At 51.1% G+C, this 18,138-nt stretch overlaps 1 protein-coding gene across 3 annotated transcripts in view; it reads right to left on the bottom strand.

Moving 5' to 3' along the window:
• Positions 1-16,236, bottom strand: part of PC (pyruvate carboxylase) — a 146,142-nt gene extending 129,906 nt beyond the window's left edge. The window contains exons 1-2 of one of the 3 annotated variants that reach the window (XM_083374457.1): positions 16,152-16,236; positions 8,446-8,555 (exon numbers count right to left, since the gene is read on the bottom strand). The gene's annotated coding sequence lies outside the window, so the exon portion shown is untranslated. Of the gene's footprint in view, positions 1-8,445; positions 8,556-15,943; positions 16,123-16,151 lie in introns of those variants that run through there. The other 2 variants (XM_083374454.1, XM_083374455.1) reach the window with 2 other exon arrangements.
• Between the last annotated feature and the right edge of the window lie 1,902 nt (positions 16,237-18,138).

The raw sequence follows: 18,138 nt of genomic DNA, 5'->3' as shown, positions 1-18,138 counted from the left end.
ACCGTATCTTGTATCGCTAGAAGCTTTATGCCCAAGCCACGGCCATCTTGTGCCACTGCTGCCAAAGACAGGCAGGATCCGTTCATGAAGCTTCCCTTGGACAGAGAGGGAAGTCAGACGGGCAAAGAGCCTTCAGCTCTTGGAAGATTCGTTCGGCTTGGCTGAAACCTTGCTTGCAGGAAAGACTTTCCTTCTTATGCGCCCGCACGCGCACACTAGCCCAACACTTTCTAGGCTCTGGCACTTGCCTTTGGGTCCCTCTGCCATAACCACCAGGATGGGAGTGGGGGGCGGGGGGGCAGAGCAGCATGTTCCCAAATCAGCCATCTCTGATGCACCGCAGGGCAGAGCAGCCTCTGGAGGCAGGCAGGAGCCACCAGAAGTGCAAATCTGCACTTCAGGAAAGGGGGGCAGCCTCCCCTCAAATATGGGCTAGGCGCCATCTCAGCAGCCCCTCAGCAGCACACCTGTCCAGCAGCCTCGGCAACCAGAGGCCACCCACCTGTCGTTCCCCCCCCCTCCCGCAGAGACACCCAATGCCATGCTCGCTAATAAATGCCCCACCCCCGCATTCAAGGTTCCTCCTCCCTGCCCTCCGGAATGGAGATGCCATGGAAGTTGGCTTACCAGCCGTTTCAGGAGGGCCAAGCTGAGCTTGTCGTGATGGGGGAGGGGCAGAAGGCAGCTGCTTTTGTTGGGGAGGGGGAGATGGATATTGTCCTGCTCTTGGCACCCAGGAAGAGCCCTTGGCTGTGCTGCTTCCGTGGCCGGAGAGGATGCCCGCTTCAGCCGCCAGGAAATTGACCCATCAAAGGGAGAAATGCCCAAGCAGCAGAGGGGGCCCACTGGCTCAGCCCTGGGAAGGAGCCGGCTGGGGTCACTGGCCTGGAGGTTTTTTCCCAGGCTGCCGATGGGGCTCTCAAGAGACGAGGCCCACAGAGCGAAGGCCATGCGACAGGTTGGCACCGGACAGTGTTTTTACAGCAGACTCATTTTGGTGTTTTTAATACATCGTGTATTACGCCTTATCTTTTGTTTACCAGCCAGAGTTACACTGGCAGACCGTGGGCCACAAAAATGAAAGGAGAGCAACGTAAACAGAGGGCAGCTCTCTCCCTTCTCTGTCCAGTCTGGGGAGTCCTGCTTGCCAGAGGCCAAAGTCTCCAAAGCAGAACTGCCGGGGGCTGCAAAAAGCACTCATCAGCTGCTCTCCTACCGGCATCCTCCTACACAAGCGGCTTTTCTGCAGGATGCAGATGAATATCTAGAGATGGGAGTGCGCCAAGGGAAATTTCCACAGCAAAGACATGAGGACACGCAGCATTTTAAAGAAAGCATTCTTTCCTTTTGGGATGCTGTTCCTCCATCTCAAGAACGGAGTTGCCTCTGGGGGTCAAAAGAGGCAACACACCAGAGCGGAAGACCCAAACCACTGCTGGAGCTCTGCACTGCCGGGGGGGGGGGGGGCGCTGGCACCTGGGCCTCTGAGCTGCCACCAGCTTCCTACTCTCAGGCCCAGGGGATATTATGGACAGGAACTAAATCCAGAGAAGAACAAATTGACATCTCACCCAGTAATCCCAGGGCATATTTTGCAATTATTTGCATAAACTAAAAAGTGGCTCTTCTGATAAGGAGGAAGGCTGAAGTCCATGGTCACCATCTCCAACGACAGCAGTATAACTGAAAGAAGGACTGGCTCTGGACCTGTGCCGACCGGAGGAGGCGCCCTGGAGGAGGTCTTCCCACAGGGCCAAGCTTGGGCCCTTCTCCTGAGGCCCTCAGAAGGGCCTCCCCAGGAGGGCAGCTGTGCATTCTGCCTTTCCAAACAGACCCTCCTTGCGGAGAGTTAGGAACGCGTCACACCAAAAAATTCTGCAGGCGGCAACACGCAGGTAGGTCCCTGTCTGCCCAGCCAGCCTGAGGAGCAAACACGGCTCCTCCCAAGTCTTTTCCAGGCCGTTGGCCTCGGCTGCTCTTTTCTGCCCTGAAAGCACCCTGGGCTCCCGGATCACTTGCTCCTTCCAAGGGCATCCGCCAAACTAGCCAAGCTCCCCTGAAACTGCCCAGGGGTCCGTTCACTCATTCATTCATTCATTCGTTCATAAAATGTATTTGCTGCCCATCTCGTATCCGGTGACTCTGGGCAGGTTACAGCAAAAAAACACTGAAAGACATTAAAATCATCAACTGCAAAAAACACAGCAGATAAAAACATTGAGAGATAAAACTATGGACACAAGAGGGCACAGAGGGGAGCCGAACACACCGGGGGGGGGAGTTGAGTTTTAATTAGTCACCCCCCTGCAGTGTGAAGCTCCCCCACTGGGTCCCCAAGGCATCTGGCAAAGCCAGGCCTCAAGGCTCTTAGGAAAGGTCAGGAGGGTGGGTGCCCATCTCACTTCGGGGGGGGGGTGTCAGCGGCTCGTCCGGTACCTGGGCAGCCGTTCCAATAGTTAGGACTGCAACGCTGTGGCTAACTGGCCAAGCACCTCAGCTGCTCTGCCTGATTTTTTGGATGTTTTTATTGCATTAAAATGTCTTAGTGTTTAATCGTTAATATATTTTTTGAATTGTAAGCTGCCCAGAGTCATTGACTAAGATGGGCTGCTATAGAAATTGAATAAACAAACAAAATCAGCAATTGAAAAATATGTTTTGTTCAAAAGGAACTGGCGGAATATAAAGGGAGAAAACTGTGTGGATTAAACGTACTATACCACAGATTTAATTAAGGTGTTACATTAGGTGGAAGAAGTAGCCCTGAGTTTGACCCCCCCCCCCAACCAAGAAGGGGTGGATGATGAGTTCAAAAGCATCTTTCAAAGAGGCCTGAAGCTGAAATGGTGGGAGATTTTGGTTCCTCACATCCGTGGAGCCCAGCTCAGGCAACCTTTCCAAGAAAATTCTGCCTCGTTTCACAACTCCCCCCCCGCCCCGAGGAGGAAGACAGACGCAAGAGGACCAGGCCGCCTTTGATGCAGCCAGAGGGGAAGACTCGGTGGGCCTGGTGGGGACTTTGGAGCAAGCCACGATTCTTGGCCTTTAAGGGCCCAAGGAGGGCTTGACCTTCTCTTTCTAATCCGCATCAGCTTCGTGATAAGGGGGAAACATTCCCACTGCTGAGCCCCCACCTTGCCAGTTGGCACCTTGCCAGCCCACCAGGGAGCGGAAGGCACAGAGGTCAGAGTCCGTCTGGAACCCCATATCATCTTTTCTTCCCATTGCAAGAAAAGCCATCAGCATCAAAACTGGCCGTGGTGTGACTGACAGGTGGGGACGGGGAATCCGAAGAGGAGGAGCCTCCGCTCAAGACCTCTACCCAGATGAAACTGCCAGAGGAAAGACTGCAAGGTTTCCACAGACGCCTCTCCAGATGAAGAGCTTGTGGTTCACCTGCCCAAATCGCTCAGAAACCCTGTAATGGGGACATGGCCGATTGCACGTACATGGCAGGAACAGTCCCAGACCTCAAGAAAGCAGATTTTTTTTTAAAAAATCCAAGTTTTGGTAGGTGGGGGCCCAAGGCAGGAGAACAACTGGGAAAAGGAACTCAAAACGGGGAATGTTCGTAATGGCACCATTGGTACAACTATTCCAGTGAGGGGGAAATGAAAGTCGTCCCCAGGTCTGTGGCTGCCCAACCGAGAGGGGCCATCTCGAGAGGGAAAGCAGGTGCGGCAGAGCCTGGAATGGGCTGAATTGGGGAAAGGGTCCCGGCTTCAGGGCTTCCTCAGATGAAGCCAAAATCGAAGCAACAGCATCTGCTGCTAAAAGAAAAGGCAGAACCCCTCCATGGAGGAGTCAGCCCCGGTGCCTCCAGGAAACCTGTTCTGCCGATCTCTTCCGCAAAGAGCAGGATGAAGGGATGGGATTTAGGCTTGGACACGGAACATAACTCTCCTCTGAGTTTAAAAAGGCAGAGCTAAATACATTGCATTCTAAGATAGCAAAGGAATTTGTCAATAATCTTGCTGAAGCAACTTTGAGACATCACAAAGAAAGGAACAATGAAAAGCAAATTTTGTTCTCGTCTTCAAAAGTGGGGGAGAAGGAAAATCGGAAGCTACAGATCTGTCTGGTGTCAAATGGGAAGACCTACCCCAGGTCATAAACAGACCGAGATCCACGGCTGGCTTTAAAACTACGGAACGGTTCCTCATCAAACTGAAATGGTACCACAGGATTAATGGAAATAATACAAAATGTTTCATTTAGGAAAAGAAGTCAAATGTACAGGTCTGGGGAAAAGGGAACTGGCGTGTATGAAAAGGCCATTAGAATGATAAATGAGAACAAGCTGAAGTAAGTCCCCAAATGCAAAAGTTTCATTCATCATCATCTCATTAGACTCCTATCTGCCCAGTTTAGGTTATTTAGGTTCAGAGAAACTTCAGAGGGTTTCAGAGGAGAAAAACAAGGATGACCAGGAAAGAAAAAAGAGAACTTAGCCTTCAGGAAAGATAACTAAGATAAGAGCCCTTTTCAAGCATTCTAAGGTGGGTCACACAAAGATCTGACCTCTTTTTCATCCTAAGGACACAAACAAGTAGAATGATAAAATTCAAAGTGACTTCAAAGGTTACAGAGTCCAACCTCTTGCTCAACACAGGAGTTGTGAAAGCATTATGGGTATCAAGCCTTGGAAGACCTCCGGTGAAGATAGCACAATACCTCACATGGCAGCTTATTTTACTGACTGGCAGCTCAGGGAATTTCTCCTAACATCTTGCCCAAATCTCGTTCCCTGCAGATTCAGCCTCTTAGTTCTGGCCCTGCCCTCTGGATCAACAGAATCAACGGAGAAGACATTCACCCCCTCCTCTCTACAAGAAGCCCTGGGGACCTTGATGGCTGCCATCCTATCTCCTCTGAAGACAGCTCCTTTCCTGCTTCTCGAGGGACCTGGTGTCTTCATGCTCTGGAAACCCATCTCTGCGCTCACTCTGTCTGGTCAACGTCCCAGAGAAAGGAACAAGTATTCACTGTGACCTGGACTCTGCTTTGTTAGGACACACCAAAACTGCCTGCTTAGCATGAAAGAACATGTTGAAAGGACAGGGCCTAAGACGGAGCCCTCTGGCCCTCCACTCTGTCCTCCTTTAAAGCTGAAGCAGAGCCTTTAATGACCACCATTCATCTAACAGTGAGCCCATCTAACAATAGCATCATCTATCCTGAATATTAGCATTTTATTAAAGAAGAACTTTGTTGAATGTTTTCCTGGCACATTAAGTCCATGGTATTCCCAAGGTTAATCTTTCAAGACTTGTTCGTGACAAACTCCTTCTGGCTCTCGTGGACTAATTGATGCATTCCTATCCATCTCCGGGGCAGAAGACCTTGAGCCGGAAAGGGGTCACGATGAGGCCTCTCCCTTCCCTCTCTGGAAGACAAGGACAACATTTAGTCTCTTCCTGTCTAACCAACCTGAATTAACTAACCAACCAACTAACCAACCTGTACTTGCTTAGCATCTGAGCTCAATTAAACACCGGGCAGCCACAAAATATTAAAAGGCTTGCCTCATCTTTCAACTGAGTAACAATAATGGGGCAGCCCCAAAGGAGGAAAACAAATGAGTCATGAAGGTGGTAAGAAGTGGAAAAAAGACACAACCAGGAGGGCATAATTCCTGCAGGGACTTGAAGAACTGGCTTTGCAAGGGACTGGAACCAATTTGCCAAGAACTGCAGAGCAACTACGTAAAGTGATCTGTCAACCCCCATCAGAGTTGAGCCGAGAGGCTTAGGTCCCTCTCTCACCCCGGCAAACCAGGAAATTGGAATAGGAGATAGAGCTGGAAGGGGGAAAGTTGCCAAACTACATCAGCTAAATGCTCTCTGGCTTGACCGTTGCACAACAGTGTTGCCTCCTGACCAGCTAAGCTTCCCTCTGCACAACCTTCTCCCACCCACACTGGCCTGCCTGATGAGATCCAGCCGGACGGGGTCCCCCCACGCCCCTTCTGTCAAGGACTCCCATCCGCAGGGGTCCTGGAAGGGAATCTTTTCAGGAACCCCGGCCCCCAATAGCTTGCCCCAGATAACTGAACGGCCCCATCCCTCTTCACCTTCAGAGGTCCATCAAATCGTCCACCAGGCCGCAGAAATTGGAAAGCAACCACTGCTCCTTCGGAAGAAGAAAGCTGTTTCATTGTCTGGCATACCGAGTGTGGCACAGTATTACTGATTCTTTACTTTCTTTTCTTATTGATTTGCTTCAGGGTTATTACTTACCTTTATTCTAAATGTGGAGAAAAGCAAAGTTTTACATTTAGGCAGGAAAAATCAAAGGTACAAGTACAGATTGGGCGAAAGCTGGCTCAAAAAGAGCCACTGTGAGAGGGACCTTGGAGTCCCAGTGGACGATCACTTGACCCTGAGCCAGCCGTGTGCAGCAGCAGCCAAAAATGCTAATACAATCCTGGGCTGTATAAACAAAGGCACAGACTCAAGATCACGCGAGGTATTAGTACCGCTTTATAAAACCCTAGTAAGACCACACCTCGAATACTGCAGCCAATTTTGGTCACCATATCACCAAAAATACGTTGAGTTTAGAAAAAATTCAGAGAAGAGCAGCTAAGATGATCAAAGGCCTGGAGACTAAAACATACGAAAAACGGCTGCAGGGCTTGGGTCTGGCTAGTCTAAAGAAAAGAAGAAACAGGGGTGACGTGATAGCAGTGTTCCAGTATTTGAGGGGCTGCCACAAAGAAGAGGAGCTCACGTTATTCTCCAAAGTGCCAGATGGAAGGACGAGAAACAACGGTTGGAAGCTGATCAAAGAGAGAAGCAACCTGGAATTAAGGAGAAACTTCCTGACAGTGAGGACAATCAACCAGTGGAACAGCTGGCCACCAGAAATCGTGGGTGCTCCATCACTGGAGGTTTTTAAGAAGTGACTGGATAATCACCTGTCTGAGATGGTATAGGGGGCTGGACTAGAAGACCCCCAAGGTCCCTTGCAGCTCTATTCTATTCTATTTTATTCATTCTCAATCTGAATTTAGAAAATGGAAAGTTGTAAGAATCCACTATGACTGAAGTGACTTAGAAGCAGATAGATAGGTAGATAGATCTGTAAAACAGCCTCTGTCTCTTTTCTCCTAAGGCTTTCTTTTTGAGAGAAAAGCAACTGATGCATTTGAACACCGTCATGTTAACACACTCTAGACATCTACATCACCTCCTCTGATTTACCTGTGTTATACCTGTGTCAAAGTCAGATTCCAAAAAGCAGTCTGACAGAAGATCCTCCGTCCCCCATGCAATCCCTGAATGCAACAAGGCACTCGAATGCAACACTTCGATCAACCAAGACGCTCATTTAAAGCAAATTGGTGGATACCACAAATCTACACTGAGCTACTGCCGAATCCCAAGTATAAATAGTCCTTGAATTATGGCTACAAGTGAGCCTAATATTTCTGTTGCTAAGTGAGATATTTGTTAAGTGAATTTTGCTCTATTTTACAGCCTTTCTTGCCAGAGTTGTTAAGAGTTGTTAGTAACACTTAACACTCAAGTGAATCTGGCTTCCCCATTGTCTTTGCTTGTCAGAAAGTCACAAAAGGGGATCACGTGACCCTGGGACATAGCAACCGTCATATATATATATATATCAGTTGCCAAGCAACTGAGTTTTGATCATGTGACCACAGGGACGCTGCAATGGTTCTAAGTGTAAAAACTAGACATTAGTCACTTTTTTCACTGCCACATAAAAAGGTCACTAAATGAACTAGGAACACCACTGTGGCACTGTGGGTGAGGAGCGCAGGAGCAGAAGGAAGGCATTTGTTCTGCGTGTGTTTCCCAAGTACACAATGAGTGAAGCAGCTACAAACGGATCAGCCCAGCCCTTGCACGACACTGACGAGATCCAGCCGGGCGCTTAACACTAACCCGGGCTGGGAGACTTCCACCGCCCCGTGGGCCGCAGCTGGCCAGGAGCATCCCTTCGGGCTCTTCTCTCTACCAGCAGAGGCGCCCAGGATGGAGTTGTTCAGGTAGAAGTGGCTCTTTCTGGCAGCTACTCCTACCCCCCCCCCATGTACCCCCAAAGGTCAGCCAGCACCATAACCTGCTTTAAGTGAAATGAAATTAAAACAAGCCGTGTTTTCAGATGGATTCAACCTTACCATTGTCAATTTGGGCAAGGCAACTGGAACCACAGCATGGCTTAGGTAGTTATTACAAGGACTTGCCCACGTTGAAAACACAAGTCAACCTTGGACATTTTGGAAGAGAACAAAACAGCCCTTGATTCTAAAGCTTTTAACTCAACTCTCTAATGGAAGAGCAGCTGCAAAGCCCCCCCCCCGAAGCCCGAGGGCAGGAAGAGGGCCAGGTGGGTCAGGAGGCCTTGGCACCAGCGCCTCCATCCCGCCTGTCATGTCGCCCAGCCCTCCCTTCCCCTGCAACGCCCCCAAGGACCCACCTTTCTTCCAGGAAATGTTCCTCTTCTGGGACGCTCAGCAAAGGGACCGATCCCCGGGCTTCTCTGCAAGGCAGCCAAATGACGCGGTCTCAGAGAAGCAGGAAGGTGGCCTGCAGAGGGAAAGAAACAATCCGTCAGCCATCTTCCTTCAGAACTCTGCTGAGGGGAGCAGTTCCCAGAGCCACACATCCTCTGGGCCAAATCCCGTCTCCCAATTCAGCTGGGAAGTTCCAGCTCTTTCTTCAGCTGCAGAGAGCAATGCTTGGAAGACCCACTGCCCCAAATCATCTTCGGCAGCATCTCCTGGCGGAGCAGAGGGGCACAACTGAGGATTCAAAATAATATCAGTTAACTCTTTCCTAAGTTATCTGGGAGGACAGCCAGAGGTCGCAGTCAGGACTCCCCTGGGCACAACACTGTAACGCCATGACCAAGGCCAGCAACAGTAGCATCACCAGCTTGTTGGCGTGAGGAGGGGGCTTTGGGCTCAAGAGACCCATGTCGTCCTTATTTCCTAGAGGGCTGTGCAGAGGGCTGAGAAAGGGCTGCAGTGTGGAGGGAGCATCATCTCCCCCAAAGCAACACATCCTCCCAGAAATTCTTTAGCCTGTATTCTGAGCACTGGGCAACGGCCAAAGGGGAGCCAACCCAGGATCTGCAAATGTTCTGCATACCAAATAAATGTCCTTCAGAAGGCAAGCAAAGAAAGAAACCTGCTAAATAAACAAAGGCAGGGGGGGAGAGTCACCAATGACCTACATTGGTTCCCTTCCTTAGTCAAAGAAACTAGAAAAGCAAGTTGGTAACTGGAACCAGGGCAAACCTCCTTGAAAAGGGCCAAGGTGTCCAGGGTTCCCATTTCGGGCAACGAGCAGCGCATCAACTGACAGGGCCAATTCCAACTTACTGGCTGATTATAATGGAGCCACCACCACCCCCTCCCTGCAGCAGAGGGTGGACATCAGGCCCCCTGGGTGGGGCGTCTCCTACATCCATCCACCCGCATTTAAGCTCTGCATGGCCAGCTGACAAAAGCTCAGAAGCCCCGTGCACAAAATGCCTGAACCTGGAGACTGCGTTCCTCCCAACCCACTTTTCCCCTCTTCTTCAAAGCTTGCCCCACACACGACTGCATGACCTTCAGAACTTCTCTTCTCTTCGTGAATCCACACTGGTCACTTTGCAATCTGTCCATGGTAAAACATTCCAGGCTCACAGTTGGTTGAGCTGGTCAATGACTTCAGTTCTTCAGCAGGGAGGAAATTCCACACACCCCGCCCCCCCCCCCAGAGCGCAGGACCACCTGCGGATCAGCTCTTGCATGCGCAGTGACCAGAGGTGGCCCCAAAGCAGAGACCAGACGGCCACTTGCCTGGGATGGTTTAGTTGGCCTGAGGGTCCGGGCGGCCCCTCTCCACTCTAGGAGTCTGCGAATGGGAGCCCCAACAGGCACAAGAAGAGTCAATCGGGGCCCACAGCACTTCTGGCAAGAACAAGAGGGACTGGGGGGGGCGAGGGGTACCTGGGTGGGCCTGGAGACCAAGCAGCATCAGGCACTTTATTCTGTCTTTGGAGGAGAACCTGAAGCACTGAGGGGGAGGCTCAAAAAACACCCCCCCCCAGAAGACAGCAAGGGAGATGACCGGTGCCAGCTGCTAAAAACTGACTGTGTGGCTCAGCTGGATGGTCAATCTGGGCTTGAAGGAGACGCCGCCTGACTGGGGGGCTACTTTTTCTACCACAAGCAGGTACCCTGTTCAAGCTCAACTTCTAATCTTACACACACACATACACACACACACACACACACACACACACACACACACACACACACCGTGTTCCCTCTTATCAGCGGAGGCGCACAAAAGCTCCTCTCGGCCCTAAGCTTCCTTCCCAACAGACTTTCTCCCTTGGAAGGTTTCGGTTATCGGCTGCGGAGGCAAATCACAGATGTGAGCATCTCCTTGACCCGAGAAGGGGATTCGTTGCCCAAAAGAAACCCCAGGGGGGGCCTTATTTACGTACAGATTTACTTACAAAAGGGAAAGATCGTCTATCCACTGTAGGAGGTTCAGAATGGTATAAAATGTCCAGAAAAAAGAAAAATGGGTACAGGTAGTCCTTGACTTACAACCGCTCATTTAGTGACCAAAGTGACAAAAGCACTAACAATGTAACTTACGACTGGTCCTCACATACAACCAACACAGCAGCACCGTGGTCACCTGATCAAAATTTGGGGGCAACCAGCCTGTATTTACAAACATGGCCACCTCCTGGGCTGGTGGGATCACCCGCTGCAACCTTCCCAGCCAGCTTCCAGCAAGCAAAGTCAATGGGGGAAGCTGGATTCACCTAACGACTGCAGTGATTCGCTTAATGACTATAGCAAAAAACCTCATAAAATCAGGTGTGGCTCACTTAACTGCCACTTAATAACAGAAATTCTGGTCTCGATTAAGGTTGTAACACGAAGCCACCCCCTCCCCAGCAGCAGAGGGGAAGCCACAGCCCTCCAGGTCCTGCCAACGTCTGTCACTCAGTGTGTATGGAAGGAAGGAAGGAAGAGCGAAGGGAGCAGCCAGCTCTGCTCCGCAGGTGGGAAAGGAAAACGGCCAGAAAGCCAACTGAGCTAGCAGCGCCCAAAAGGGACAGAGAGCCACTGGGGGGCGGGGGGGGAGGCAGCTTGTCCAGCAAGACTCGGCTCCCCTTCTGCACAAGTGGCCCTCCGGGACCTGTTGCCAGCACCTCAGCAGAGATGCGAAGGAGGACATGGACCGTTGCCCAAGAGCACCAGCAATGACGCCCAACTCCACCCCACCCCACTTACCGCAGGTCCCACTGATCTAAACTAGTCCCAGCCTAGAAATAAGGCCGATATTGAGAGAGATGGATGCAAAATAAATAAAACAAACCAGTATTAAATGCTGTCCTTCAAATTAAGGATTCTTCTACAACACCCTTTTAAAAATAACTGAATCTTCAAAACAGTTGTTAACAGCACAAACAGTAAATCTGTTCTCGGGCCCCTCTCTCAAGCTCACAAAAACATTCTGCTTTCAAATAAAAGTTGTGACTCCAAGGTGCCTTGGCAGCTCCCAAACAAGTTCTCCTCCTCCTCCTCCAGTGCCTATACGCGGCTCCTCAGAGACCTCAGAATCACCAGCTGCAGCAAGGCACATACACACACACACACACACACACACACACACACACACACACAAACACATAGAGGGAGCCACTGGCTCAAGTATCTCCACATTCTTGGGCACCATAAACCTAACACCTGTTTTTCAAGCTGTACAGAGTCTCTGCACGGCCATCAGCAGCTTCTCTTAAAAAAGCTCCTGAAGGAAATGCAGGAGATAAGCCGCCTTAGCCCACTAATTACTGAAGAAAGACCACCGCGCTCCATTCCTCAGAGAAAGGGGGGGTGGCAGCTAGGAAGCCATTGTGGATGGCCTGGAACCTTTCAACTGAGCTGAGGCAAATGGGGCCAAAGGGAAGAGAGGTGCAATAAGAAGAGAAAAACGGAGCAGGAAGGGACCTTGGAGGTCTTCTAGTCCAACCCCCTGCTATAGGCCTAAAGTAGCAGGGGTAGGCAACCTTGGCTCTTTTATGACTCGTGGACTTCAACTCCCAGAATTCCTGAGTCAACCATGCTGAGGGAAAAGGAAGAGGTTTCCAAGCTGAGCCAGGCTGGCTCAGGAATTCTGGGAGCTGAAGTCCATGAGTCATAAAAGAGCCAAGGTTGCCTACCCCTGGCCTATACATTCCAGACAAATGGTTGTCCGATCTCCTCTTAAAAGGCTCCAGTGATGGACCACCTACAACTTCTGGAGACAAGCTGTTCCATTGATCAATTGTTCTCACCATCAGGAAATTTCTTAGTTCCAGGTTGCTTCTCTCCTTGATTAGTTTCCATCCATTGCTTTTTGTCCTGCCCTTCAGGTGCTTTGGAGAAGAGGTGGATCCCCTCTTCTTTGGGGCAGCCCCTGAGATATTGGAAGACTGCTATCACGTCACCCCTTACCCTTCTCTTCGTTAGACTAGGCATTCCCAATTCCAGGAACCATTCTTTGTTTTAGCCTCCAGCCCCCTAATTATATTTGCTGCTCTTTCCTGCACTCTTTTTAAAGTCTCAGTGTCTTTTTATAACCCCACCAAGGAGGTATCTTAGCAAAAAGCTGTTAGGAAGTAACTTAGGAATGCCCTTATGTCTCTTCCCCCAGACATTAAGGGGCCTGGCTAAGCAGGAGCCCCCCTTCTCTGCCCCCCCTCCGCCTGTTTAGTTGGTTGCCTTTCTGTGACCAGAGCAGCCGAGGATGGGAGAAGGAAAAAAGAGGATCCAGGTCAGCCTTATTTTTACAATCTTACCTCTATCTTCCCCTCAAACATGTGTGAAGCTAGTCTGCATTTGGGAGATTAAGGGGACAATTAAGATTCAGTTGTCTGTCATCGGATGCAAGCAAGGCTTAGCGCAGCCCTATCAGCTCCCTCCCTGGCCTGGAACGAAACCTTGCAGGGCCATGGGGCAGGGGGTGCTCGGCTGGTTTCTTGGACAACAAAAAAAAGGAGAAGGCGACAGAAGGTGACAGGGAGGCAGGGAACACACCTCACGTAGCCAGTTACTGTTCCAGTTCTAGACAGATCCCATTTCAAGAGTTTCCCGTATCTTTTTCTCCTGATTAACAAAACTGCATTGCTGGAAATTTTCCGTCCAAAGAGTCCAGCCAGGCCCAGGCTCCTGCTTCCCATAATGGCAACGGCTCCCCTTCTTCCCATCTGGACTCCAGAAGCCGGGTGTCCAACTGCTACTCTGAACTATCATCCACTGTCCCAGTGAAGAACTCTTCTCGGACCAGCCTCTTCAGTCCAAGCGAGTCAAATGCAGCCAGCCAGCCACAGGCTAAACTGCAGGCAAACTACGAGCCATCATTGATGGGTGCAGAAGAAGTCAGAATAGGCCTCTTCCTACTGTGGCCAGTCCAATCTACGTGTTCCCAATGAGGTCCAACTGGATCAGCCATGCTCCACGTTTGCCTTCCTCACCCTTGTCTCACTTCAAACTTGGCCTAAAACTCCTCCAGGTCCCCTCCTTCAAACAGCCATCAGCCAGCTGAGCCAAACTTTAATCCCTGCCTAAAACAATGAGGAATTGTGGTGCCACTTTCCCCAAGATCCCCTACACACGCACACCCAAATCTTGTTCCAACAAGCATCACGTGCTCCCTTTCAAAGCCCTTTTCTGTCAATAGGCAGGGCTAAATCCTTGGCAAGCAACCAAGGGGCTGGCAGCCAGAGACTGAGGGAAGGGGGCCACCCGAGGGCTCCTGAATGAGGCTCAGTGAGAGGTTCTCCGAAAAGTTGCGATGGGGGGAGGGGAGGACCCACCCATCTCGGTTGGCTATGGGGCTTCCAATTCTTCTTAGCAAAGAATGAAAACTTTCCCATGGAAAGTCCTCTTTATGCTGAGACTCTGGCAAAGGTCTCCCATTCCTTGGTTAATTGTCAAAACTTGAGGCCAAGAGGGACAATTAACACTGTGCGGCAATGGAGGGAAAGAATGAGGCAGCCGAGGGCCACAGTTCTTCAGGAGATTTTCAGTTAGGTAAGATTCTTAGACAAGAAACATCCACAGTGCTGTTGAGAAACACAGTTACCTACCAACCTCTTCTTGGAATGAAAGTCTTTTGGTGGCAGGAATGTGGCCAGCAGAAAGAAAAGCATGAAGAAGCTTGTTATATTATTTGTAAAAATCCTCAAGAAGCAGGACTGCACCGTCCTATCACTCTGCGAGACGCAAGACCACACTTGCATCACTCCGCACACTCCTGCGTGGGCAAGATCATGCGAGTTTTTTCTCCTTTGTTCTTCAGCCTGTTGAGTGAGCCAGGAGGAAGCCGTGTTGCCCCGCAATGCACACCCCCACCTGGAGGGTCCTTGGGGAGGACCCAAACTCAGCTGCACTTACCTTCCACCTTGCCCTCAAAGTGTCATTTTCTCCCCAGTTTGGGCTGGGAGCCAGGAAGAGAAGGATCTTCCCAAAAGCCTGGCTAACAGGCTTCATGCAGAGACCTGAGGGAGTCTGTCTGTGAAGGAATTTCCTGTGGAGACTGGGAGAGGTTCTTCACCAGGGAAAAACCAGGTGCAAACTGACAAAAAAGATCCCCTCTCTGCTCCAAGAACAGAACTCATAACCCCTTGTCAATGCAATAGCACCCCAAAAAGCCACCATCCTAATTATAGCAGTTGGAAATAAAAGGATCTGAAATAGCAAGAAAATCAGGCCTTGATATTTGAAACAACACAGAAAGCCGGCTAATACCAAGGAAATTCAACATTTATTGCAAATAACTTCTTGCAACAAGCTAAAAGAAAATTCTGCACATGGACCTCAACAGATAGATAATATCGACTATACTCTACCAACAAAGATGGAGAAATTGTTAAGTCAACAGAAACAGGAGCTGGTACTGCCTGCAGCTCGGATGATAAGATATCCCCAGTCGCCCAAAACAATATTCCATTAGATTACACAGCAAAGGTAAAGATTTAATAGGTTAGTTTTGATAGAGCGCCTGGGGATCTCATGCATGAAATTCATGATGCTGTTAAGATGTGGCAAACAAAAATATGATGAAATAAAGCAAAGTGAAACAGTGTCCACTAAAGGAAGGCAGAAAGCAAAATCCAACAGAGAATAGAGAACACCAAGAGAGGGACAGCGGCACAGAAGAAGTCTGCAAAAACTCACTGACAGGTACAAAGGTCACTGAAACAGGGCCAGTTAAAGTCAGGTGGGCATTAGAAAATACTGCTACCACAGCAAAGTTATGGTTGATAAATACCAGCTGAACTACTTCAAATCTTACAAGACAAGGCAGTTAAAATGATTTGTTAGTAGGAAATATCAGTTTAAAATCCCTCATCCAAAATGTGTAGCACTAAACCACTCCACAGAGCAGAGGCTAGCAAAATAACCTTCATCGGCCGCTCAGACTGCAACACACGGCGTGAAAGGGGCCGGAGGCAGCAGCTGGGTGCAGAAGAGGCACCCGAGAGCCCAGGGTTGACATGCAGGGGAGAAGGGAGGTCCGGAAGCGCCGGCTTCGGCTTTAGATTCTGCACCGCTTCTTGCCAAAGGACCCCTTGTTCCGCCAGCCTGGCCGTGCGGAGCGCATCGGGGGCAGCGCCGGCCCGGAGCAACGGAAACGGGACTGACATTGCCGGGAGAAACGCCCCCAGCCCCAGAGGCCGCTCCCCGGAGCCCAGGAGGGAGCCCGGGCTTGGGGGGCGGCGGGGGGCTCAGGAGGCGGGGCCGAGAGGAAGGGCCCCCCTCCGACCCGCAGCCGGGGCCTCCGCTCGCCCCGGGGCCGCCTTCCTCGGCCCAAAGGCCGGCGGGGCCGAAGGGAGCCTCCTCCCGCTGCCCGCCGAGGCGGCCCCGCCGCGCTGGGGACAGGCCGGGATGAGGCGGCGCCGCTCCCTCCCGACTCACCGGCCAGCCGCCCGCCCCGGCGGAGCAGCACCCGGGCCCGCGGCGCCGAGGACTTCCCCGCTCAGCCGACGCGCGTCCCGGGCTGTCCCCGGCAAGAGGGAAGGCGGCCGGCCGGCCCGAGCGAGGCGAGAGGCCTCGTGAACCAACGACGGGGCGGGACGCTTCGGCCGGGCACGGTGACGTCACCGCGGGCGCTCGCGCCGCTCACCTCGGCTCCGCTGCGCCCCGGCCCGCTCGCGCCGCCGGCTCCGCTTCTCTCCGCCGGGCGCCGCCGGCTCCCGATTGGCCGCTCCCGCTTCTCCCTGGCCTCGGCTGAAGACGCCCCTTTTCTTTCCTCTCTGGCCACGCCTCCTCTCCGCCTCTCCCCTGTCACTCACCCACACTTTCAAGCTTGGCGCCTTCGAGCCGATTGTTCCGCCCATCTTTCAGAATTACGTCTTCTCGTTGGCTGCCTGTCTCGCCCGGCGTAGCTGCTAGTGGTTTCCTTTTACGCCAGTCTTCACGCCCAGCTCTCCAGCCGCAGCAATTGGCTAGGAGGTCCCCCCCTCGTCGCTTCTATTGAGTCGTTTCCCAGACGTTGGTTTGTTCCGCCCCGCGCAGAAGAGAAAAGCGCCCGGAGCCTCTCCTGGCCTCTGATTGGCTGCTGCTGGCAGGGGCCGTTCCCTTCGAGGCTCCTGCACGTGGCGGACAGCTGGATTCACCTTGCGGTTGTTTTGGCTGTTGTCGCGCGGGCGGCTGAGACGGCGAGGCGCGGGCGAGGAGCGCAGCTGAGCTGCGGGACGGATCCGGGTGGCAGCCTTGAGCCCATCTTGGCTGATCTTGAAAAGCTGAGTGGGGTTTATCTGTTAATTATCTGAAAGAATTTGGCCACTGATTCAGAAGGCTCTGGTGAGCCAGAGAAATAAGAAGAGTGACAACAATAACAACAGTAATAATAATAACAACAACAAGATGGCAGCGCCTGGAATGGCTGCGGCTGCATTGGCTCTTGAAGGTGAATAGTTTTGGGAGGGATAGTAAGGGCTATAGGCCACATGATCAGGAAGATTTTAATGTGTTTGAGCAACATGGTGTAACTAAGGTAACATACGACCGACAATCTTTGCTGGCCTGGCGAGTTTCTAGTTGTTTTGGAACTGTTGGTGAGACCATTAAAAGTTGTTGGCGCTGTTTGAATTTGTTCTACCAGCATCAAGATCTGCCTGCTGGCCCAGTGATGGATTCTATTGCAAATCAGGGCTGTTTCCAGAGGAGGCAGAGGGGGAGAGGTCCTGGAGCTTATGGAGCAAAGGAACTGGATGAGGCTGTCGGCAGGCCCAGAGGAAGGGAGTGGGGCTTTTGGAGGAGTTGGTGGCGGCGGCAGCATGCTCCAGGGGCGAAAAGAAGCAAGGAAAAGGTGGAAGAGGCAGGATTAGAAAAAGGAAAGAAGGCAAGGTTGTCAGAATACAAGCGAATTTGAGGGCTAATCCACATGGAGCCCCATTTCCATCTGTCCTGTTTGCCATCGTTCACTCCCTAGAGACTAAAATGGACAATTGTGAAATTTGAGCGGGCCCCGAACAAGGAGTATATATCGGAGGTGGTGACCCTTTGAGAGCTGTATGCAACGAAATTTCATTTTGATGTATGCCAATTGGTGTACATTCAAAGTGACAATAAAGTTATCATTATCATCATTAACAACAACATCCCAGGTCCTTCCTATTAAGTCCTTACCAAGGACCTGGGATAGGCAGATGTGGATGTTTGATGGTATCTGCGACGATATCTGTAATACCATCAAACATCCACATCTGCCCATCCCAGGTCCTTGGTAAGGACTCGATAGGTAGACAAAAATGCCAAATCCACTCTGAACATCTGGCTGACTGTGCGATGATCAATAATAATAATAGTAGTAATAAATGTAAGCGTTATGTACTGGGCTTTTGGAATATCACCACGTGTTTGCTGGTTCTCCAGCAACTCAGACAGGACGTCTCCAGTCCTGCTATTGGTCAACTTTGGGCAGCAAGTATAGTTTCAATCCAACTGGTTAATACCATAGGGCTTGGCTATATACTGAGGCAGGGTGGCTCCAATCTCTCAGTACAGTTTCTGCTTAAATAAAGTATGTGTTTGTCTGTACTCCTCTCGTGTTCTCGTTCCTGCTCATCAGAGCCCACGACATAATAGTAAGTATTATGAAAGCACTA

The sequence above is a fragment of the Vipera ursinii genome, assembly GCF_947247035.1.
Source record: "Vipera ursinii genome assembly, chromosome: 15".
NCBI classification, from domain to species: domain Eukaryota; kingdom Metazoa; phylum Chordata; class Lepidosauria; order Squamata; family Viperidae; genus Vipera; species Vipera ursinii.
The sequence above is the reverse complement of the archived record's forward strand: the minus strand, read 5'-3'. Positions and strand labels throughout refer to the sequence as shown.